At 47.9% G+C, this 24646-nt stretch overlaps 1 protein-coding gene and 1 long non-coding RNA gene across 6 annotated transcripts in view; one reads left to right on the top strand and one right to left on the bottom strand.

Annotated features, from left to right (window-relative positions):
* The window catches only part of KSR2 (kinase suppressor of ras 2), a 434084-nt gene that overhangs the window by 112280 nt on the left and 297158 nt on the right, over positions 1-24646 (top strand). The window lies entirely within an intron of this gene.
* On the bottom strand, positions 17326-18886 carry LOC123381427. The gene is made up of 2 exons (XR_006588353.1): positions 17621-18886; positions 17326-17529 (listed from the first exon to the last, which is right to left on the bottom strand). It is a non-coding gene; the product is annotated as an uncharacterized LOC123381427 (long non-coding RNA).

The following is a 24646-nucleotide window of genomic DNA, read 5'->3' as shown; positions in this document are numbered from 1 at the left end:
CCCCCAAATGAGTAAGCTTTTAGACTAAGGGGCTTTTAGGCAGGAGATCAGTGGCCATGTGAGGGGTGGGGGAGCCATGCTTAGGAATGTGATCCTTGTCTGTTAATGCCATCGGACGTCACCAGATCTCAGGGCCCAGGTAGGACTTGGGGAGCACAGCATGTAAAGGGATAGCACAGGGTTTCTCAGCCTCGGCACCATTGATGCCCTGGGATGGTTAATCCTTTGTGGTGGGGCTGTCCTGTGCATTATAGGGTGTTTGGTGGCATTCCTGGCCTCTACCGCTAGATGTCAGTAGCACCCCCCACCCCCCCAGTCTTAAGCTGCAAAATCAAAAATGCCTCTAGAAATTGTCAAATGCTCCTGGTTGAGAGCCACTGCCTGGATGATGCTCTGGGTCTGATGATGACAACGTAAGTATTCTGAGGCCAGACGAAAGCCAGGAGATTTTTGTGGACTGAGGTTCTGTAAAAGCACAGAAAACCATAATTGAGTTGGGAGGATGATTTTCCCAGGGGTCCTTAGTCACATTTACAGGAACCAGATGAAAGCTAGGAGCTTTGATGTGCCACACACACACACACACACACACACACACACACACACTTACACAATCTCCCCCTCTCTTCCTAGGGACCTTGTTACAACTTCAGTGTTGCAGGTAAACAGCTCCCAAGCATCCTTTTCCTTGAAGAGAGATTCTGTGAAGGGGGACGATTGTGGACATTGCTCAGGGCTGGAGCCCAGATGCTTGCATCAGCCCTGCCCTGCTTTCTCTGGATAGGGGAGTCTGGACGAGCCACATGGCCTAGTTGAGCCTGGTGTCCTGGTCTGTAAAATGCCCCGGGGAGAGGAAGGATGGTCAATGAATCTTTCCCCAGTGACTCCTTCTCTGCGGTTTGACCTTCATGCCAGGCCAGTGAACCGACAGCAGTAACCATGTATGTCCCCATGCTCATAGACAGCTCTCCAGCTCACACTGTGGCCTCCAACTGATATTAGCATTACATTGACCCCTCATATCAACTCCATGGTGCCTCCTTTGGGGCCTTTGAACATAAGAAATTATGTTGCGTTGTTTCTTCTGGGCCCTTTGAACATAAGAAATTATGTTGCGTTGTTTCTTCTGGGCCCTTTGAACATAAGAAATTATGTTGCATTGTTTCTTCTGCCTGCTACAGAGGCTGTGGGCTGCCCCCTTTCTCACTAGTCTCAGCTCCAATGCCTTAGGAAGCGTTCAACACACAGTATGATTACCTTTGCCATCATTATTTGTCATAGACGGGGAAGCACGGGGGCCGAGAGAGCCCAGGGGAAGGCCTGAATGCAGCCAGGTGAGTCCAGGGGACACTTTCTAGAAGAAGGACCCACTACATGTGATGCCAAGGTTGACAGGCTGTTTGGGCTTCCTTCCTTGCTTCCTGCGTTATTTTGATTTACTGCCCACCAGATGCCAAATCTCAAATCTGCCAAGGGTGGATTTGTTTTCTTTCAAATCATCGTGGCTCAAAAACTCTTTCTCTCCCCCCTGCAATATCTTTTTGGAATTTTTTTTTTTGCAATATCTTTTTGGACCATTTTGTGTTGTAAAATCTATCTGCAGACTTTCAGTGCTGAAGTCCTTAACGTGCATGTTCTATGGAAAATGTGCCCTCTTTTCTTTTTTCTTTTCTTTTCTTTTCTTTTCTTTTCTTTTCTTTTCTTTTCTTTTCTTTTCTCTTCTCTTCTCTTCTCTTCTCTTCTCTTCTCTTCTTTTTCTCTTCTTTTCTTTTTCTCCCCTTCCCTCCTTTCTCCTTCCCTTCCTTTCCCTTTTCTGGAAAGAAGAAGGTAGTGTGTAGGGGAAAATGCCAAAAGCTTACCCAACTTGCACTTGATCCTTGTAGCAAAGACCAGAAGGTGAATGAGGAATTCTAAATGGAATCCCTTGTCAGCCCTGACCATGGGCTTTATTCAGCAGGACGTTTCAGGTTCTTGTTAATTCTATGACAAGACACTGAGCTTTTGGCAAAGGGGCATTATGTCATCATGGTGGGGCCAAGAACGTTGGAGTGGAGGAGATTAGAGGTTTCTTTCTGAAGGAAGGGCTTGGTGTCCAGTGGATCTTTCTAGATATTCATGGCGCCAGTGCACGTGGAAAGAAGGATCTCCCCCCTCGTGGTGCCCGCCTTTTGCGAGTCTCTCCCTGAGCCGAAGTCTGGCATTCCTGCTTCGTGCAGGGCATCGCTCCATGTTTGCGATGCGCTAGACGTGAGGTGTGCAAGGGCTTTGCACGGGTGGCCCTCCTTCATTCTTTTCACAACTTTGTAAGGTCGGAGCTGCCCTTTAAAAAGGGATGAGGTGGCCCTCGGAGAGGTGGATGAATTTGCCCAGGGCTGCACAGCTTTGACAAGTCGCGAAGGCGGCATCGCATTTGGCACGTGACCGCTGCTTTGCAGCATACCCCGAGGCTCTGAAGGACAGCTCAGAAGAGGGCGGCATTTATTGAGAACCCAGGGGCTCTACAGAAGTCACCCGAGTGGATTCCGCCAGGTCTGCTGAAAGAAAACCCAGGACTTGGGGAAGAGGCACCATGGCGTAGCAGTGACCTGCTGGCTCACATCCAGGCTAATCCCGGCGGGTAATTTGATGCCCTACGAGTAGACTGGACCAGAGCAGCTCAGCAGTTAGGCCTGGAGGGAGAGGGAGGTGAGGAGCAGGGAGAGGCGAGGTGATGCCAGGAGGAGGTGGGGACAAAGCCTGGAGTCTGAAGGAGAGCCCTGCTCTGCGATTTCAGGCAGCTTCTGGCCTGGGCGTGGCTCTCTGATAGAAACAGAATCAGGGTGCCTGTGTGTCTCCCGTAAAAGGCTGATACCGTGAGGTGGTGCATGTGAGAACTTGCGGCTCTGCACCTGTGTGTAGTATGTGCTCAATAAATGACAGATGCCACCTTCGCTGTATTACTTCTAGGGCTCTGGCTCAAACAGAGGTTTCCCAGGGGCAGGTATGAGTGGCCACTGCCTGGGAACTTTCCTTTAAATGAAGCATCCGGTGAAGGGAAGACCTGGGGTCCATGCAGCGAGGGGGCATCGCCCTTGTCTGCCTGATCGTGACATTTTCCTTTCCCAGTGGGCCGAGTCCAACTTTCAGCCAGTTTTGAGGCCCGAGGGCTCCGTGCCTCAATGCTGGCAAGTCGATGGGAGCCCAGGTACATGCGGGGGTCTAGGGTGGGCGCCGCTGAGGGGGAGAGCAAAAGGAAGAAGTGTCGGGCGGTCCCGTGAGACGGGCAGCACCGACTCTGCCATCACGTGGTCCTGGTCTCAGTGTCTGGGCTCCTGCGAGGGACTTGCTTGTAACCTCGGGGAGTTGGTTTATCCCTTCAGGCCTCGGTGTCCCCACCTGCACGGTGGGGATGAGGCTGGGCACTTGGGGGAGGCCGTGGAGGAGGGACTGTGTGAGCAGGTGGCACCTGGTGGCTTTGCAAGCTGGAGAGGGCCCAGCAAAGCAGGCAGGGGACACGGCTAACAGTGCCACAAGGTCACGGTGCACAGGGACAAAGGTCAGCATGGATGCCACTCGCCACCTGCTTGCATCTTGTGGCCGCCCTGTGGGTTTGACGGCTTCTCGGGGCCACAGAATATCCCTGGATTCTCTGACCAGCAGCTGCTCCTCTCTCTGACTCGCTGGCGTCCTCTCAGACTTGGGCTGTGGGCAACGGCTTCCCGTGGTGGAAAAACAGCTCCGGGCAGGGCAGAGAACCCTGGATTTGGACCCCAAACCTGCCTTGAATCCCTTGTGCCCACTTCCCGGGTCAGGAAGGGAAGTCATGTCACTGTCTTTAAAAAGAGAACTGGAATTCTTGTTCTCCTTTCCTGCTGGGACCTTGGCGAGGACTAAACAAGGTGAGGTCCCAGAAGTGCTTTGCAAGCTGTCAAGGGCAGGGAGTCGGGAGGCACTTGCCGAGATGGCTGCTTCTGAAGCCTCAGTGTTCTCCGGGGCCGTGAGCGATGAAGAGGCGGAATCTCTCTGTTGGAATGAAGTCCTTGGACCTCTAGTTGCCTACCCCAAAACATGTGCATGCAGACACGATACAGATTTTATAGACACACACTCGAGTGTCTTTAACGGCATGCCCTTGAAAAGAGCCAGGTTTGGGGCGCCTGGGTGGCGCAGTCGGTTAAGCGTCCGACTTCAGCCAGGTCACGATCTCACGGTCCGTGAGTTTGAGCCCCGCGTCGGGCTCTGGGCTGATGGCTCAGAGCCTGGAGCCTGTTTCCGATTCTGTGTCTCCCTCTCTCTCTGCCCCTCCCCCATTCATGCTCTGTCTCTCTCTGTCCCAAAAATAAATAAACGTTGAAAAAAAAATTTAAAAAAAAGAAAAGAGCCAGGTTAGCTGTCTACAGAGGTCTTGGCAGTCAAGAGACAATGGTATTTTTTTTATTTATTTATTTATTTATTTATTTATTTATTTATTTATTTATTTATTTAACTTGTTATTTATTTAAGTACTGTCTACACCCCACCTGGGGCTTGAACTCAAGACCCTGAGATCAAGAGTTGCTTGCCCTCGGGGTGCCTGGGTGGCTCAGTCGGTCGAGCGTCCGACTTCGGCTCAGGTCATGATCTCGCAGTTCGTGGGTTCGAGCCCCGCGTCGGGCTCTGTGCCGACGGCTCAGAGCCTGGAGCCTGCTTCGGATTCTGTGCCTCCCTGTCTCTGTCTGCCCCTCCCCCGCTCATGCTCTGGTTTTTTTTTGTCTGTCAAAAATAAACCTAAAAAAAAAAAATTAAAAAATAAAAAGAGTCGTACACCCTTCTGACTGAGCCAGCCAGGTGCCCCAAGATACAACGATACTTAAGAGTCAGTTCGCTCGCACACTTGGCCGTATCCAGAATTTATTAGATACCTACTGTGTTCCCAGCCATGTGGCCCTGGGTGAGTCATTTCATCTCTTTGAGACATCATTCCTGGCGTGAAAATTCGGCAGTGGTTGTTCCTACTTCTCTGCTCGTTGTGGGGGCGAAATGAGATCAAATATGCACAGCGCGGAGCCTGGCATAGAGTTCCAGTAACTGGTCCTTGCTGTTATGATCACGGAGCTCTAATTGTTACCGTTAGGTTTCTGCACCCGTCTGATCTCATTTAGTGCTTCCGGCAGTCCTCCAAGGATGCTCTGACTTCTCTTCCGATGCCGCTTGGTTTTCGCACACTGTCTTCTGTGTGAATTAAGTGCCTGGCGTTCACGGCCCCAATTTATGGACGAAGAGAGAAGGAGAGCTGTCAAAGCAACACCGCCTGATCTCGGAGAGGCAGAGAAGAGGGGTCCCTCGCCTGCCTCTAGGGAGACGCACCGGGTTGGAGGATTCTGCCGGTGTGATGCTGGCACAAAACTTATCGTCTAAGGAAAGAGATGGCCAAGTGTTGGTGGAGAGAGATTATCAGCCAAAAAGTAGGATAGAAGAGGAAGGAGCTGAGAAATGAACCCAAACTTTCTTTTCAAGTGTATTTATTGGGAAGGGAAAGAAAGATGTGGCCGGGGCGTGTTGACAATACCATCAAGGAGTTTCTTGCTCTGGGCAAGTATTTGGATTTCTCATGCTCCGCCAGTTCCCCTGGAGACAGGGGCATGGGAGGAAGTCAGATTTGGGGACATGTCACATCTCTTTTCTTTTACAGTCAAGAAATCTATTTAATTAAATTTCCTTTGAGTTTGAGCTAATTTTCTCTTCTGTTTTGTTTCTTTCCTAAGACGTCGGTCAGCGCAGAGTTTATCAATAGAAATGACAGTATTAGTAATAATAGAAAAAAAGGGTAATAAAACCCAAACAGCACCCGCATCCTCTGTTACCTTAAGTCTGTGAAGCCGCCTCTGTCTCTTCAGAGGAATCGGTCGTTAGCTCGTAGCTCACTTAGATTTTATTTTCGTGTCTGCCTCAAGGGTTTGAAGCTTGAGATCTAAGAGAGTTCTGAGAATATCTTTTTAATCATCCAGGAATTATTCAGGCTTTCTTAGGAGCTGGCATATCCTCCTTCCTTCCCTCCTCCTTCCTTCCCTTCTTTCTTCCCTCTTCCCTTCCGTCCCTCCTTCTTTCCCTCTTTCCTTCCCTCCCTCCTTCCCTCTTTCCTTTCCTCCCTCCTTCTCTCCCCTTCCTTCCCTCCATTCCTCCTTCCCTCCATTCCTCCTTCCTTCCCTCCCCCTTCCTTCCCTTCAACCTTCCTTCCCTCTAGCCTTCCTTCCTTCCTTCCCTCCAACCTTCCTTCCCTCCCTCCAACCTTCCTTCCTTCCTTCCTTCCTTCCTTCCCTCCCTCTTTCCTTCCTTCCTTCCTTCCTTCCTTCCTTCCTTCCTTCCTTCCCTCCCTCCCTCCCTCCCTCCCTCCCTCCCTCCTTCCTTCCCTCCCCCTTCCTTCCCTCCAACCTTCCTTCCCTCCCTCCAACCTTCCTTCCTTCCTTCCTTCCTTCCTTCCTTCCTTCCCTCCCTCCCTCCCTCCCTCCCTCCCTCCCTCCCTCCTTCCTTCCTTCCTTCCTTCCTTCCTTCCTTCCTTCCTTTCCCTATTCTAGCCTGACCAGCTCTCTCTGGGGGGAAATGGAGAATGATTTGGTAAGGATGAGCCTGTCTCCTTTATGCCACTTCGAGATGTATTATATCATCTAATCCAGGTATTGGCAGACTGTGCCCTGCAGGTTAAATCTGGTCAGCTTCCCACTTTTTAAAATCAAATTTTATTGGAATACAGCTATACTACCTATTCATTAATGTATGGTCAGAGGGTGCTTTTGCTCTATAACGTCAGAGTTGAGTTACAACAGAGGCCATGTGGCTCACAAAGTGAAATGATTATTGTCTTGTGCTTTATAGAGAAAGTTTACCAGCCTCTGTTCTAGTCCCTGACTGTTGTTTTCCTGCTATGTATGCTTGTAAACAAGTAGGCTCTTTCACTTATTCATTCATCAAGCATTTAGGAAACTCTTTGTGCCAAGCTCCATGTTAGGTACAGGGGTTTCTTTTCTTTGAAGATTATGCAATGCAGTAGGGCACAGAGGACCATATGGTTGCAGTGGTGACACAAAGGAGGAAACAGGGAATGTTTTGGAGGCTGAGTGCCAGAGAAAGCTGGGAAAGCCTTCATAGAAGAGAGGAGATATTTGAGTTGGGTATAAAAATGGAAAGTTACCAAAAGGCTGGGGGACTATGACCTCCCAGGTGGGAGTAGCCTGTAGTGAGGCATGTAGTTGTGATAAAATGAGACCAGCTCAGGAAGTGGAGGTCAACCTGGAGGAGGGTTTGGGGGATGAGGAAAGAGATGAGGTTAGTGACATAGGTGAGGAGCCACATGAGGAGCACTCTGTGGACAGGAATGATGACTTCTGTGTAGTTCCGTGGTGTTTAGCTCTAAGCCACAGTTCATGGGCAGTGTATAGTTGATGGGATTAATTAGACTAGGGGGCACCCCAAGGTCACCTCATCTGCGGGTAACTGTGTTGCTGACTGATCTGGATCCAGGTTGGCTTTCCACTTTTATACCCATCTCAGATGTCTCAAAGGTCTCCCAGACCTTCAGAATGACTTCATCTTTTTGGAATTTACTCCTCGCCTTCTAAGGCCAATGGAAATGTTAGTAGCAGAATTATCAAGGCACGGTTCCTGTTTGCACAATGGAGTGCAGATGGCAGTTGGGAGACTGGCCAGGGGACAAGGACCTGCAGTCTGGTGTGTTCCATAGAATGTCTGAGCAAGTCCCAGAGGGTCAGCCATGTGTCTGGATACTGGATGCCCTTTGAGGGCCTGAGGTCAGGGCTGAGAGGTCCCAGAGTTGGCAAGATTCAGATTAGTTGACCTCAGATGCTGGCTGCCCTTGTAACTCAGGACAGCTTGGCCACAAGGGCAGGTCCATGGTTTGTACATTTGCTTTGATACTGAGGTTTGGAGATCTGTGCTTCTTCATCTGTGAAATGAGGACAATTAGAATACTCCCTTCTTGTGATTATTTTAAGAATTTAATGAGTTGCAATATATAAACCAAGTGCATGGTATATAGTAAGCTCTCGATAACATGACTTAGTAAATAAATACTGTCCAGGGAAGCATTTTCTAAATGATATTAGGATTTTCACTTAAAAAAAACAAAGCAAACTGGTTTCTTCTCTGCAGGACTCCTTGGTGTCGTTTGTATGTTGTTGTGCATGTGATTTTACTTACAACATCATGATTCCACCTGAACTTGGCTACCTAGTATCTCGTGAAGCAGGCTTTGGGAAATGCTGTTCAAGGAAACAGTGGGTATTGGGGTGATATCTACTGAGGATTTCCTCTCTGCCAGGCACCATGCTGGGCTCTGGGGACACAAGAGTGAAAAAAAGTACACAGTTTTGGCCTCACAGACTTTGGGGATAGCTCCTAGAGCTAACACGAGAGTCCTGAGCTTCTCTGCTCCTCAGTGTTAGAGTCTGTAAAATGGGAACAGTAGGAACCCCTGCTGCATTTTATCTCACTAGGGAGTTTGGAAGATCGTATGAGATACTGGCTCGGGAAGGGGGTTAATGAAACTGAACTGTGGAGGGGGCATACATAAGCATCATGCAGGAACTAAGAGCACAGACTCTGGAATCAGTTGGCTGAGGTTGGGGACGGCCATGTGTGACCTTGTGCAAGTACCTTAACCTCGCTGCATCTCTGTCTTTTCTTCTACCAAACGAGGGGCGAACTACGACTACCTCATAGGATTGTTATGAGGGTTCAATGAGTTGTAAGGCACTGACATATACAGAGTGCTTTGTAAGAATTACAATAATATTAATAATGGCCAACACTGACCCACTCTTTACTCTGTGCCAGGCACTTAACATGGATTGTCTAATTTATTCCTCACAATGACTTTATGTGGTATTATTATTATCCCCATTTAACAGATGAGAAAACTGAGGCTTAGAGTTAAGCCACTGACAAGGGTATGTAACTAAGAAACAACTAAATGTTAAATCTGGTTAATGGACACTGCCCCGGTTATTTTGGAGGCAGGACATGGCCACCAGGCAGAGGTCACCTTCCAGGTGGGCATGGAGAGGGGAGCCCAGAACTGGTGAGGGGGCTTGCTGCATTCGGTTTAAGATTTATGAGGCCACCCAGGTCCAGCGTTCAGACTTCTGGGAACAGGTACACCTTCTCCTTTCTCTTTTTCAAAGTCGCAGACTTGATTCTCTTTCTTCCTCCTTTAGCCTTTGGGATGGCTTTCTGAAGGCAGAAGTAGAGTTCAGGGCTCCTGAGAACAGATCTGTAAAAGAGAGAGCTACTTTCCACAAGAAAATGTGAGCCCAGATACTTTAATCATTTCCGTGTGTGTGTGTGTGTGTGTGTGTGTGTGTGTGTGTGTGTGTATCTTTAAAAAGATCTTGCCAAGTACTAATACCTGCCTCTGCTAATGTCAGGCAGTGATTTATCGAGGTCCCTTTACAGTTCATGTGTCTCATGCTTGTCATCTTCTGAATATTTTGAGTGTGGGGTGCCCGACCCTTTCCCCAAGAAACAGCATATTTTAAAAATGCTTCGTTGTTGTTGTTTGTCTGCCTATTAGAGTGTTTTTTTCCTCCTTGTCTCTTAAAAACTCCCTTTCTCCTCCTTCCCAGTGCCTGGTAGCCTGACCCTGCCTTGCTTATCTCAGACAGTAAAACAGGAGCAAGCTAATGTCAACCCCCAGGGACAGGATGTTGCCGCAGCTGTGGCTGAGTGGCCTTTGCAGAGAGAATTTAGTATTTTAGCACCTGGAAGGGTAGTGCCTCTTCTCAGAAGGTGGCTGAACACAGGTTCAGGGTGAGACTAGGTCAAGGGGGTGGTTGTCCTGAGCATAGGTTGTTAGGGAGTGGGGTACATTCATTCATTTATCCATTCACCCATCCATTCTTCCTCCCTCCCCCTCCAACATTCTTTCTTTCTATCCTCTTCTTTGCTCCTTCCATCCATCCATCGATCCATCGATCCATCCATCCATCCATCTGTCCATCCATCCATCTGTCCATCCATCTTTCCATCCATATATCCAGCCATTCATTTATCCATCCATCCATCCATCCATCCCTCCATCCATCCCTCCATCCATCCCTCCATCCACCACCCATCCATATATCCATCCATCCATATATCCCCCCACTCATTCACTCAGTCCACCCACATATCCATCCAAACATTCATCTATCCTTCCACACATCTATCTATCCATCCATTCCTCCACCTATCAATTCCCTCACCCACCCATCTTCCATCCAGCCACTCATCTGTCTATTACTCACCTATACATTCACTTCCTCCTCCATCTGCCCATCCCTCATCTATTTTATGGGCACAGAGTCCCTCACAGTCCCTTCTATGCACCAGGTGCTCTGCTGAGTGCTGGAGATTTAGAAATTATGAACAAGTCCCTGCTCTTGTGGACCAAACTGTCTAATGAGGGAGACAGACCTTTAAACAAAGAAAGGAGATGATTTGAAAATTTGATAAACACTTTGAAGAAAGTAGTGAGAGAGCCATGTTAGCTAGAGTAGTCAGAGATGGTCTCTCTGAGTAAGTAACACTTGAACTGAGCTTTGGAAAAGGTGAAGGGGAGAGGAAATGGCATAAAAGAATTTTCTAGACTAAGGGAATGGTTGCATGAAGGGGAGAAGTGGTTCCTGCTTGAGGAGCTAACTAGAGTTCTCTGTGGGTGAGGCTATTACATCCATGCTCCATCCATGTACCCATCCAGCCATATGCACATCCGTGGATGTGTGCATCCATACGTTTACCTATACATGTATCCAAGCACGTACCTGGCCATCTATGCATCTGTCCATTCATCTGTGTGCACAGCCACGCACCCGTGCATCCATCCATCGAGTCATCTATCCATCTATGGCCCATCCACCCATGCACAGATCCATGTACCCGTGTACCCATTCGTGTATGCATCTGTCCATCCATGTACTCATCCGCCTATCTATACATCTAACGGACATTCATTGACAACCTACTATATGTCAGACACATCCGTTTTCTCTTACTTGATCTCCTACCAGCATGAACAACTGACCACTTTTCCCTTTTGGAAACATTCTCTTCTCTCGGCTACCAACAACACACTCTCTCCTGGTTTTACTCTTACCTTATCTGTCCCTTACTTCCGTGCCTAACACTGAATGGACTCCTCTTCCCCCAGAATTGCTCTTCCATTCGAGTTTTTCCTTCTTAGTAAGAAGGAGATGGCAGGTCCATCTTTCTAGTTGCTTAAGCTCCAAGTCTGGGCGCCATTGTGATTCCAGCCCTCTCCTCCCTCCTCACATGCTTTATGGCCCCAGGTCACATTAGTTTTGTCCTTAAAATGTGTGTCAAGTCTTTCTGCTTTTCCCCACCAGTACCCTAGTCTTGCTTGAATGACTGTAGCAGCCTCCTCTCTGGTTTCCTTACTTTCAGACTTGCTCCCCTCAATGCCTTCTCCATGACTCCCCTGCTCAAAACCCTCCGTCTCCCTGTCTACCTCGATGGCCTCATCTCTTTCTATTTTCTCTCTTACTCCAAACCGTTCAGTCACACTGAGCTTTTTTTCCCAGTCCTTGGAATACTTTTCTCACGTCAGGACCTTTGCATATGCTGTGCCCTCTGTCTGGAGCCTTCTCTCCCTTCCTTTTCCCTAGCTGACTCCTAGGGAGTTACATTCTGGCTTAAAAGTTTTTCCTCCGGGGGCACCTGGGTGGCTCAGTCGGTTGAGCGTCCAACTTTGGCTCAGGCCATGATCTTGTGGTTCGTGGGTTTGAGCCCCACAGCGGGCTCTATGCTGACAGCTCAGAGCCTGGAGTCTGCTTTGGATTCTGTGTCTCTCTCTCTGTCTGCCCCTATCACACTTGCACTCTCTTTCTGTCTCTTTCTCTCTCTCAAAAATAAATAAGCCTTAAAAAAAATTAAAGAAAGTATTTCCTCTGGAGAGTCTTCCTGTCCCCGCCCCCTCCCAGCTCAAAAGAGCACCCCTCTGTTTTCCCTTGGACTACCCCATTCCTTTTCTTTGTAGCACATGCCCCAGTTTTTAATTACATATATATTTGGATGCTTATTTGTTTAAGATCATAGTACTGTAGGACTCCCTGAGGCCAAAAACCATCTCTGTTTTGTTCACCATTGGGTCCCTATCACTTCTTCCAGAGACTGGCTCTCGGTTAACATTTATTAAAATAAGATGAAAATGTTCTCACAGAGCTTATATCATATAAGGATATGATAAGTTTGCATAAAAATATACTAGGTAGGAAATTCTATAAAGGTAATTCAGACAATAACAGTATCTAACTTGGATTAATTACTCTGTATCTGGCATTGTGCTAAGCGCTTTGTATGTATTATCTCATTTAATCCCATAGCACTCACTCTGAGATAGGTGCTCATTTCACAGATGAAGAGACTGAGGCACAGGAAGGCTGAGCCTGTTCTGGTCTCACACGCAGTTCATGGCCAAGCTGGGATCTGCACCAGATCTGTCTGAATCTAGAGCTCTTGCCCCTCGGTCTCCGCTTTCTAGGGCTTTAACATAACAGAAGCTCAGTACAGGTTTCCAGACCAGAAACAGGGCGAGGCTCTTTAGGTGGTCTTGGCGGAGAACTTGAGAGCTCTTTTGCTTCAAGACAGGGAGGTAGACCAGATGAACCACACCTGGAAGTCCAGCACTGGCCTTCCTCGGAAGGTCCTACCAGGGCAGGTAGTGCCCAGGTAGATGTGTTTTCCCACCTGCTGTGGCTTCTGCCAACTTTGGTCGCAAAGTTGAGGGCAGTGTGCAGCTGTTGAACATCTGGTTGGGCCGGGGCGGTGGTAGCATGCTTCTCTGCCCTTGGTGTTGGGTGACCTTGTTCTCTGCCCCAAGCCCTTCTGTTTCTTCCTATTCGTCCTGCCCCCGGGATCTGGAACCAGAGCCTGGTTTTCAAATTGCAAGATAACGATTTGATTTAGCAATTTATCTGATTAGACTTAAATGTATTTATTACATGCTTCAACATATTCCAGTGAGCTCTGAAAATGAACCACAGGACTGTCCTGGGGTGAATTTCCGGGACCCGCTGGAGCAAGTTCAAGAAAAGCGTAATCTACTTAGAGGAAAACAGAAGCAGGCCCTAATCCAATCGGCATCTGTTTCAGGCAGCACATCCCCTGCCTCCTGCCCACAACCGCGGTGCTCCCTAGACCTCTGTCTGGAGGTTGGAGAGGGTTGTAGGGGTTGGTCTTTGGGACATTAGCGGTCCTCTGGATTCTCCCTCCTCGAGAACTGCAGAGAAGACCTTACTTACCCTTTATTTATTGTTTTAAAGTAATATTGATTTCCCTTTTTGATACTAAAATCATTTTTATTCGTAAAAATTCTGGATAAGAAAAAGTATAAAAGAAAACCCAAATCACTCATCATCTTGTCCAGATTCGCATTTTATGGTGGGTCCTTTCAGTATTCAAAAATGATTTCAAAATGACCTAAGTAACACAGGATTCCATTTTAATTGCTTTTTTTTTTAAAATGCATTTTTAGGGGCATCCGGGTGGCTCAGTTGGTTAAGCATCCGGCTTTGGCTCAGGTATGATCTCGCGGTTCGTGGGTGCAAGCCCCGTGTCAGGCTCTGTGCTGACAGCTCGGAGCCTGGAGCCTGCTTCCAATTCTGTGTGTCTCTCTCTCTGCCCCTCCCGGCTCGCGCTCTCTCTCTCTCTCTCTCTCTCTCTCTCTCTCTCTCTCTCAAAAATAAACATTAAAAATTTTTAAATGCATTTTTAACAAAATAGGAACAATATCAAATTATATAGATTCTCCTATATCCTTTTTTCTCCTCCCCCCCTTTTTTTTGATGAAGGAGGGTCATGTCATTATTTAGCTTTTGAAAACATCACATTTAATAGCTACACCCTATTTCTTCCTGTGGATGTAGTGAATTTACATAACCATTGGCTTTTGGTTATGTTGTGCTTTCTGGTGATGTTCACCGCCCTGAACATCTTTGTATCATTTGCTGCTATTCCACTTTTTAAAAAGATAGTCTATTTTGGGGGACGCCTGGATGGCTCAGTCAGTTGAGCATCTGACATTGGCTCAGGTCATGATCTCACAGTTCATGAGTTTGAGCCCCACATTGGACTCTGTGCTGACAGCTCGGAGCCTGGAGCTTGCTTTGGATTCTGTGTCTCCCTCTCTGTCTCTGACCCTCTCCAGCTCATGCTCTCTCTCTCTCTCTCAAAAATAAATAAACTTAAAAAAAAAAAAAAGATGGTCTATTTTTTAAGTTTTATTTATTTTTTTTAGTAATCTCTACACCCCAGTCTCACGACTCCGAGATCAAGAGTCGCATGCTCTACTGGCTGAGTCAGCCAGCCATAAAAGATGGTCTTTTTTTAAGAGCTGATATAATCAGCATATAATGAACTGCACAAAGTATACAATTTAATGAGTTTTGACATATGATCCACATGGCGAACCATCATCATGAATCAAGACAGTGAATGCACCTGCCATCTCCAAATTGTCTATGAGTAGTACCTTTGTTCTCGCTGCACTTTAAATGACCTCCTGTGGTCTAGAATGTTCTCGGCAACTCTGGATCCCCCCCAAGGGGCCTGCAACGCACCCTAGGGCGTGTCCTGCACGTGGAAGATGTCTTGGCGGATGCTTTCTTGGTGAATGTAAGTTAAACTCCTGCTTGGTGCAGGCAGCTGCTGGCCATGAATGCCTTCAGTGACAGGGAGCTCACTCCCACATACGTCAGCCAGCCCCTTTCCGTGGCTGTGTGCCTGGCCCACCGCTGAGCAGTCTCAAAGTGGCCTCCCAGCACATCTTACGCCCTCTGGAAATTCTGACCCCCAGGCCCCACGGGGTGTACCCCTGGCCTCCCTCCTGACCACTGCTGTTTTCCTTTTCATCTTTCCCTGGGGCCGATGTGAGTTTGACCAAGGTGATGAGTGGGACACACCCAGTAGAGCTCAGTTTGGTAGGAGAAAAGACATTCAGCAACTAATTATGTAAATGATGATTTAACCCCTGGAGTGAGCTATGAGAGCGTGTAATAGGGATCTGGCCTTTCTTGGGGGGTGGGGTGGGAAATGCCACGGTCAGGGAGGACCTCCATGGAAAGTGATGGTTAACTTGCCTTTTGCTTGTTGGAAGATAGCATCGTATATGGTTCTTTTCAGTTCTCTTCTCTGGACGAAACATTTTCAGTTCCTTTGGCCATTTCTCAGTGGGCTGGACCTTCAGACCTCTCAATCCCCTGCCTGTTCTTCATGGTCTTTGTGCCACATGACCAGAGGGCATGGAGAGCCCAGCCTCTGGGGACAAGATTTGCCTAATCATGCGGCCAGTCCTTGCTTTAACGGTTCCTGTTCCAGCCCCAGGGCATCTTCAGCAGGATCAAAGGCTAGCTTAGAAGCGACAGTAACCACAATGAAACAACAACACTCTGGAGTATTTATCACATGCTTCTCTTCCCTGTACTGAGCATTTCCATGCACATGTTCCGATAATACTCCCAATGACCATATAATAAACGCCAGCCCTTTACAGCACGTGCTGTGTGAAGGCTCTGTTGTGAGTGGTTTATGCATCTTCGCTCACTTAGTTCTTATAGCAACCTTACGAGGTGGGTATTTTTATTATCCCCTCTTTACAGATGAGGAAGCTGGGGCAGACAGGTTAAGCAACTTGCCCCAGGCCACACAGCTGGGATCAGACCCTCCGGGTCAGTGGTTGGAGCCACTGATGCTCTAGACGGCCTCGGCTGTGGCTCCAGGTGAGGAAGTTAAGGCTCGGTGGGGTCCAGAAGCCTCCCAAGGAAATGGTGACGTTGGGAGTTGGCCCCAGCAGTGTGACTCCAGAGGTCACCCTTAATCCCTGTTGTGTTTTACCTCCTCTTTGAAGGAACATCTGGAGGAAAAGGAGTTTGGGTGAGTGAGGTCCCAGCCTCTGTAGGGAGAAGGGAGTCTTTGTTTATCCGTTGCCACAGTCCCCAGGGTCCACTCTGGGCGTCGTGCGCAGCATCAGTGTTAGCACCCAGACAAGGAGGATTGCGAGAGAGCCATTCGCGAGAACCCCAGTTCAGATCTGGAATGGGGTGCCTTGAAAGAGCAGTGAGCCTGCTGTCGGAAGGGAACTCAGCAGGGGCCAAAATGCGTATTGATGATCTGGAGTGAGTGTTGTGCCAACTTTTCCCCCTTTTCTCTGTTTATTGAGTCATTAATTAGAGCTGTCTAATTTCCCGTGCTGTTCTTATCTGGGAACGCGAGGAGGGTGTTTGAAGGAGGGAGAAATCAGATCATTATCTCCCATGCCACGCTCCGAGCCTAATGAAGTTTTGCTAGAATGGTTTAGAAATTCAGATGTGAACGGACAGTTAGGTCTTAAGGGACTTCTCTTTGTCAGCAGACTTTCTTTCCCACAGCAATAGAAACTTCTTTGGAAAGACCAAACGTTCTTCAATGGTTTGTTAAAACTTCCACGAATAGGAACTGAACGTGGTTGAAAGCCGAGTTGGGGGATTCCTGGCAACATTGGCAAAAGGGCATTCTGCCCTGTGACCCGCCCATTGCGGGAATTTGGCCAGAGCCGTTTGGCCATTCGTTTTTCCCGAGGCTTCCTTGTGCCGCGTTGCGCAATGGTTCAGAGTGCGGGGAAATGAGGATGTGAGAAGGTCTGTGATATGAACCTTACTTAGAAAAAAAACCAAACATGTTTATTTATGGGGCGCGTGGGTGGCTCAGTTGGTTGAGTGTCGACTTTGGCTCAGGTCATGATCTCGCAGTTTGTGGGTTCGAGCCCCGCATCAGGCTCTGTGCTGACAGCTCAGAGCCTGAAGCCTGTTTTGGATTCTGTGTCTCCCTCTGTCTCTCTTTGCCCCTCCTCCACTTGTACTCTGTCTCTCTCTCTCTCTCTCTCTCTCTCTCTCTCAAAAATAAAATAAAATTAAAAAAATTTTTTTAAATGTTTGTTTATTTTGAGGGGAGGGAGGGGCAGAGAGAGGGAGAGAGAGAATCCCAAGCAGGCTCTGTATTGTTAGTGCAGAGCCCAATGTGAGGCTTGATCTCATGAGCCGTGAGATCATGACCCGAGCCAAAATCAAGAGTTGGATGCTTAACTGTCTGAGCCACCCAGGTGCCCCCTGGACCTTACTTTTAAGGAACACACAGGTTTCTGTAGGAGACATATGTGTATACTATTAAATAGAATGAAGAGTTACACCTGCTGTGGTCCAGGACTTGCCCCCTCAACCATCATGATCTACCAGAGGTTCCATGATGACTAAGAAAAGACAAAGCCAGTTCACAGATCCTTGGAAAATGTAACTGCTCCTTCTGTGTAACAAATCACTCCAAACGTGGTGCGAAACCCTTTTATTGTGTGGATGGATTTTGAGGGTCAGGAACGGGGAGAGGGTACAGTGAGGATGGCTTGTCTCTGCCCCATGATGTCTAGGGGCTGGAAACATCCAAACGCTGACCCACACTCGCATGTCTGGAGATTGTTGCTGGCCGTTGACTGAAAGAAAGCTCAGCTCGCTCCTCTGTGGTGTTCCTTATGGCCTGCCCACAAACACAGTTCTGCGTTTTCTGGTCATCACATTAAAAAAGAATAAAGAAACGGGCAACGGTTTTTTCTCCCAGCGTTACTGACCTAGAATCGGCATATGACATTGCGTAAGTTTGGGGTGTATGATGTGATGATTTAATCTGCACGTGTATTGGGAAATGATGACCACAGCAAGGTTAGTTAGCACCTCCTTCACCTCACATAGTCACCATTTTGTTGTTGCTGTTGCCATGGTGAGTAAACCACAGCTCTGCTCTCATAGCAACTGGAGGATATAATGGAGCGCTGTAAACCGTAGTCACCAGGCCGTCCGTTAGATGTCAGAAACGTATTCATTTGTAACTGAAGGTTTATACCCTGACCGACGTCTCCCCACTGCCCCCACGCCTCGAGTCCCTGGCAACCACCATTTTTGACTCTCTGTTCCTGAGTCTGATGTGTCCAGATTCCACATAAAAGTGAGCTCATGCAGTGTTTAGTGTTAGTCTTTCTCTGACTGGCTTATTTCACTTATCATAAGGCCCTCAGGGTTCATCCGTGTTGTTGCAAATGACAGGATTCCTTTCCTTTTTTGTGGGTGAATAATATTCCATTTATCTCTCTGTCGTCTATCTATCTATCTATCTTATCCGTTCATTGATGAACACTGAGGTTAACTTGGCTATTACAAATAATGCTGTGGTGCAGGTGGAGGTACAGATATCTGTTTGAGGAAGTGATTTCATCTCCTTTGGATGTACACCTAAAAGTGAGATTGTTGGCTCACGGGGTGGTTCTCTCTTTAATTTTTTGGAGGAACCTTCATACTGTTTTCCATAGTGGCTGCACCAGTTTGCATTCCCACCAACAGTGCACGAGGGCTCCCTTTTCTCCACATGCTCGTTAATACTTGTTCTCTCTCTTTTTTGTTTTGTTTTTGTTTTGTTGTTGTTGTTTTTGGTAATATCCACTCTAACAGGTGGGAGGTAATACCTTCATGCAGTTTTGATTCGCAGTTCCCAGATGATGGGTGATGTTGAAACACCCTTTCTTGTACTTATTGGCCCGTTGTATGTCTTCTTTGGAAAAATGTCTGAGTCCTCTGCCCGTTTTTTAATCAGATGTTTTCCTTTTTGGCCATCAAGTTCATAGGAGTTCCTTACACATTTCGGTTTGGAAATATTTTCTCCTGTTCCGTAGCTTGCCTTTTCATTTTGTTGATTGTTTCTTTTGCTGTCTAGAAGATTTTTAGTTTGGTGTCATCCTGTTGATTTTTGCCTTTGTGGCTTGTGATTTTGGTGCCACGTCAAAAAAAATCATTCCCAAGACCAATGTCAAGGGACTTTTTCCTTTACAGTTTCTTCTAGGAGTTTTATTGTTTCACATTTTACATTATGATTTTTTAATGTATATTTATTTTTGAGAGAGAGAGAGAGAGAGAGAGAGAGAGAGCGCGCGCATGAGCAGGGGAGGGGCAGAGAGAGAGGGAGACACAGAATGTGAAGCAGGTTCCAGGCTCTGAGTTGTCAGCACAGAGCCCGACGCGGGGTTCGAACTCATGAACCTTGAGATCATGACCTGAGCCGAAGTTGGACGCTTAACTGACTGAGCCACCCAGGCACCCCTCACATTTTACACTTAAATCCTTTATCCATTTAGTGTTAATTTTTGTGATAGGTGTGAGTTAGGAACTCAGTTTCATTCCTTTGTAGCATGTATTGAAGAGACTGTTCTTTTTCCGTTGTGTATTCTTGGCTCCCTTGTCAAAATATTAGTTGACCACACACGCATGGGTTTATTTCTGGGCTCTCGCTTCTGTTCCACTGGTCTATGTATCTGTTTTTAGTGCCATTTTGTAGTATAATTTGAAATCGGGAGACATGATGCCTCCAGCTTTGTCCTTTCTCAAGACTGCTTTGGCTCTTTGGGATCTTTTGTGGTTTCAGATACATTTTAAGATTGTTTTCTTTTTTGTTTCTATTTCTGTGGAAAATGCATTTGAATTTTGGTAGGGATTGCGATGAAATCTATGGACAGGTAACATTAATATGTTTTACTTAACCAAAGTTACCTGCAAGATATACTTGTATTATGTCATGAAGATAAAAAATTATTGAGATATTTTACATTCTTTTATTTCTTGCTAAGTCTTTGCAGTCTGGTGTAGATTTATACTTGTAGCCCATCTCAGTTCAAGTAGCCACATGTCAAGTCCTCCGTAGTCGTGTGTGGCTGGTGGTTTCCCTAATGGACAGGGAGCCTTCAGAGCTTCCAAAGATAAGTAGTTTGTGAAAATGAACAAGAAATTTGTCACGCTGGGGACTTTAACCTATTTCATGCAGAACTCAGTGGTCTGGCCCCCAGCGGCCTGCTGAAGGAGATGAGAATAATGAAGGCCTTTTCCAAGTTCCAGGCGGGGCTGTGAACTGTCCAGGAGATGCTCTCAATTCCTGCAGAATCGCCAAAGCCTCTCCTCTTCTAAACAGGCAAACCTAAGACGCCCTCCGCCACTTTAGGACCCCTCCTCTCTGTGGCTGCTCAGCCTTAGCACACAGCTGGTGACAATAGCAGTCACGAGAAGCACCTTTTACTGACCTTCTAACCAGGCGCCAGGCGCGGTGTTAACCCCATCATACATACCTTATCGCACGGATACTCCCACCACCCTGTGACATGGATCCTTCTAAGATCCCCATTTTATAGAGAGGGAACTGAGGCAGAGAGAGGTTAAAGTAGCTTGCTAAGAGCTGTCCCCATGTGAAGCAGTGGTTTTCAAACTTGAGCCACGGGGACGCCTGGATGGCTCAGTCGGTTGAGCATCTGACTCTTGGTTTCAGCTCCGGTCACGATCTCACAGTTCGTGAGTTCGAGCCCCGCATCAGGCTCTGCGCTGACAGCACGGAGCCTGCTTGGGATTCTCTGTCTCTCTCTGCCTCTTCTCCTTCCCTGCTTGTGCGCGCTCTCTCTCTCTCTCTCTCTCTCTCTCTCTCTCTCTCAAATGAATAAACTTAAAAAAAAAAGGAATTCCCAGGAGGGCCTGTAAAAAAACAGACTGCTGGGCTCTACCACAAGAATTCCTGATTCGCTAGTTCTGGGGTGGGGCCTGGGAGCTTGCATTGTTAATGAGTTCCCACTTGATGCCGATGCTGCCGGTTTGGGAGCCCCAGTTTGAGAAGCACTGAGCTAAAGTTACCCCTTCCCCCAAGTTGCTTCGCTTGCAGGATGGTTGAAGGAACTCAAGGGCTTTATTCTGAAGCAGAGGTGGGGACACACTCATACTCCATTGTCACAGAGAAGAAGGGCTGTCACAGGGCAGAGGGGGCTGTGCGGTGTGCGTGTAGAGGGCAGAGCAGGGGCAGGAGGGTGGCAGTCACCTTACCTGGAGTTGGGCTTCGTACAGGGAAGAACTTTCTCTTAGCCAGGCCTGCCCTCCACGCGAGGGACCTCTAAAGTACCCGGGGCCAAGAGGGTTTGAGCTGAGACCTGGCATCAGTTGGAGAGCAGGAGAAAAATCCCTTCTTTGGTGGATTCTGTGAGGACTCATCAATTTCTTGAGTTTGACACTCTTTAAAAAAACATCCCAGCGCATCTTAATTTTGATTTAATTTTATTTTGTTTCACAACATTATTTTTTCACTTATTTTTAGCTTCGTTTTTATAAGCTCATTAACTCTGCTTGTTTTGTTTTTTTCTTTCTGTTTTCTCTTTTCTAAAAGCAACCAAAAATAATTCCCCACAACCGAAACAAAATGAGGACTTTGCCGAAGGTCTGGGATGGTTAAGTGTGGTGTGACCATCCCCATAAGGCTGTGACTGCCCTTCCTTCCTTCCTTCCTTCCTTCCTTCCTTCCTTCCTTCCTTCCTTCCTTCCTTCCTTCCTTCTGCATACTAGCTGGGAATGTTAAGGTGGGTGGGGGGGAAGCTGTGATCGTTGGATTGCCAGTCAGGTATCTCCTCCAAAATGAGAAATGATTCATTTTATATTAAACCGGTGTTGGGTCGAGACGCTGCAGAGTCTAGATTAATGGAGTCCTAGCTCATGAACGACGTGGACTTTGCTGCTTGACAGGGAGGTTGAAAACCAGGACAGCTGGTTGGGTCCCCTTGGCTAGCCGCTCACCGGTGCTCAGTCCCCGAGGGGTCGTGGCCTTGATGGAGAGGCAGTCTGGACACCTTTTCCTTCCAGCGGCTGTGGACAGAGCCACAGGGATTGAACCTCACAAATGCTCCATGGCTGACGAGTCAGTGATGCTGATTCTTGCTTCCCAATGACCTGAGTCCACTTGTGCTTCGCGAGTCATTGCGTTAACTGGGGTCAAACCATGGGATCTTTCCCCTGAGTTCCAGCCCTGCCGTCCCAGCCCACTGGCCACCTTGGCGTCCCATTCACCTGTCGTTCCTTCAGCAGATATGTATTGAGTCCCCCCACTGGGTACGGGGTGCTGAGCTAGCGGGAGGGACAAAGTGCAGAACAGGATGGGCAGGGCTCGCACGGGACTCATGTTGGAGCAGGGCAGAGAGTCCACAGACAAGTAAACTAACGAATAGCCTGGTGCCACCCACTGACACGTTTTATGAACGAACGACAACCAACAGGCAGGGTGAGGGGACGGAGGGGGGTGTGGATGAGCTGAGCGGATCACGTTTAGGTTGGGCAGCCAGGGAAGTGCTTTCCGAGAAGTCAGCAGTGCCTCAACTTGGCAATCTCGGGACGCAGTTTTGGTTGTCACAGCTGGGGGATGGGAGAGTTCCCGGTCTGTAGTGGGTACAGGCCCGGGGTGCTGCTGTGCACAGGACAGCCCCCCTCACAAAGCATCACCCAGCCCCAGATGTCAACATTACTGCAGTTGTATGTTGATGTAGACATGCAACATCTACAGAATCCTGGAAGAAACTTCTGGAAAAGGGAAGAACAACTATAAACCTCTAAGGTGATGTATTAAGGCAATGCTGGCTCTCGGTGAGGGTAAGTCTCAGCAGCTAAACAGAGTAGGAGTTAATTTCTTTATAACGTTTATTTATTTTTGAAAGACAGAGCGTGAGCGGGGGAGGGGCAGAGAGAGAGGGAGACACAGAATCCAAAGCAGGCTCTAGGCTCCAGGCTGTCAGCACGGAGCCCGACGTGGGACTCAAACCCACGAACTGTGAGATCATGACCTAAGCCGAAGTCGGACGTGTAACCACATGAGCCACCCAGGCGCCCCTTAATTTCTAAGTCATGTAAAATCCAAAATGGTTGCTTGTGCTTTGGAGGTAGGGCCAGTGCTCTGTTCCAAAGGGTCATTCAGAGCCCGGGACCTGGGAGCCACTGTCTTCAACATGTAGCTACCAGGCTGCCCTGGATATTGGCACCCAGAGGGAAGGTTGGTGATGGGTGGGAGTCGGAGGTTGCAGTGGATGTTTTGAGGGACCAGGTCTCAGTTCTGTCCCTGTTCTGTTGGCCAGAGCGTTAACTGCAAAGGAGTCTGGGAAATGATGTGTAATGTTGGCGTCGGAGGAGAGAGAGGAATTTTTCTGTGTTTGGCCAGCCAGGGTGGGGATGAGCTGGTGTGTTGGAGGCTCAGCAAGTTGTTCCCCGGAATGGGGTTGGGGGAGAGGGGAGATGGGCAGGGGCCTCAGTTCGAGATGCAATTAGACAGACATGCCCTGTTTTCTTAGTAATAATACTGGCCAGTGAGATCTAGCCGGGATTGGGCCTCAGCTGTGTACCCAGCCCTGGGCTAAGCCTCTTTCAGTGGAAAGCTCACCTGATCCTCATACCAGCCCTCTGAGGTCAGTACTATTTGTATCCCCATTTCAGAGATGAGGAAAACTGAGGTTTAGCGACGTTGTAGAACTTGCTCATGGTCACACAACGAATGAAGGTTGGATCCGGGATTTGACCCCAGTCTCTAAGAGGCTGTGGTGGAGACCTTTGGCTAGTGGTTCCTGAACTTGAGTGTGCCTCAGAATCATCTGGAAGGCCGGCTAAAATGCAGACGGCGGGGCCCCACCTCTGTGGTTCTGCAGTGGTAGATCTGAGGGCCCTAGGAGAGGGCCGTATATGTCATATAGATTCATCATACTCCATGCAGAGAGACTTCCAGAACACCTTCTTTGGACTGCACACAGTGGGGGTCAGGAGGGTGCAAGCAGAGACTACTTTCCTTCCCCAAAAGGAGTTTACAGTGTGACAGAGAAAACAAGACATAAAACAGGGAAACTTAATAACCCGAGAGATTATGAAATCTCAGCATAATTATTAGGGTGCTGTCCTAGGCAGAGCACAATTAATTACCTTCTGAATGGTGCAGATCGCAAATATTGTGGGAGCTAAAAGAGGGAGCCGTTACCCCTGATTGGAGGAGGCAGGGAAGGTTTGAATAGAGATCTTTCTTTCCCACTGAAAGAGTGGATTTCAGGATTTTCTGGTTTATTGATTTACTTTTTTATTATCCATTTCCACCTACTAGAATGGAAGCTCTTTGGGTGCAGGATTGTAACTATCTTTTCTACCACCACACCCTTAATCCCTCGAATCGTGCCTGGCATACAGTAGGTTCTCAAGAAACATTTGTTAAACAAAGGATTCATTCTGTGTAGGGACTCCTAAGATGCATTTATATATGAGGGTTCCCTCACACAGAGAAATATTTCCTTGATCAGATGCATTAAATGAGTATAATTTCCTTTCTTGCAGGACTTGTCAGAGCCTTTAATTGGCAAACTTGCTTGGAGACTCTCCAGAGTGAGTTGCTGACATACAGTGATACCCAAACTTGTTAGAGCATCGGATCTCTCTTTCCCATGGCACCTGTCGATGCATTGTGGAGGAGTTTTATTTGGCAGAGTCCAGTTTGGGGAATGTTCTACAGTGAGAGTGGTTTTATTGTGCATCTTCTCCCCCGTCTCTCTTTTGTCTACATCACACTCAAGTCCCCACTCCGTGGTTTTCAGGTGGCAAGGGGACATCCTGGTGGTCAGGTGGAATTGGGAGGAGGGTTTCTAAGATACAGTGCAGCCGTGAGTTTCCCTGAGAGGCCCAGGAAACATCTGCTTCGTTTTCTCCTCCCTTTGTTTCTGGAGCAGGCATGTGACAGTGATCAGCTGTCGGGTTTCATCAGGCCTCGAAGCCTCCTTGTGGTGCTGCGC

This window comes from Felis catus, chromosome D3 (genome assembly GCF_018350175.1).
Source record: "Felis catus isolate Fca126 chromosome D3, F.catus_Fca126_mat1.0, whole genome shotgun sequence".
In the NCBI taxonomy this organism is placed as follows: Eukaryota; Metazoa; Chordata; class Mammalia; order Carnivora; family Felidae; genus Felis; species Felis catus.
The sequence above is the reverse complement of the archived record's forward strand: the minus strand, read 5'-3'. Positions and strand labels throughout refer to the sequence as shown.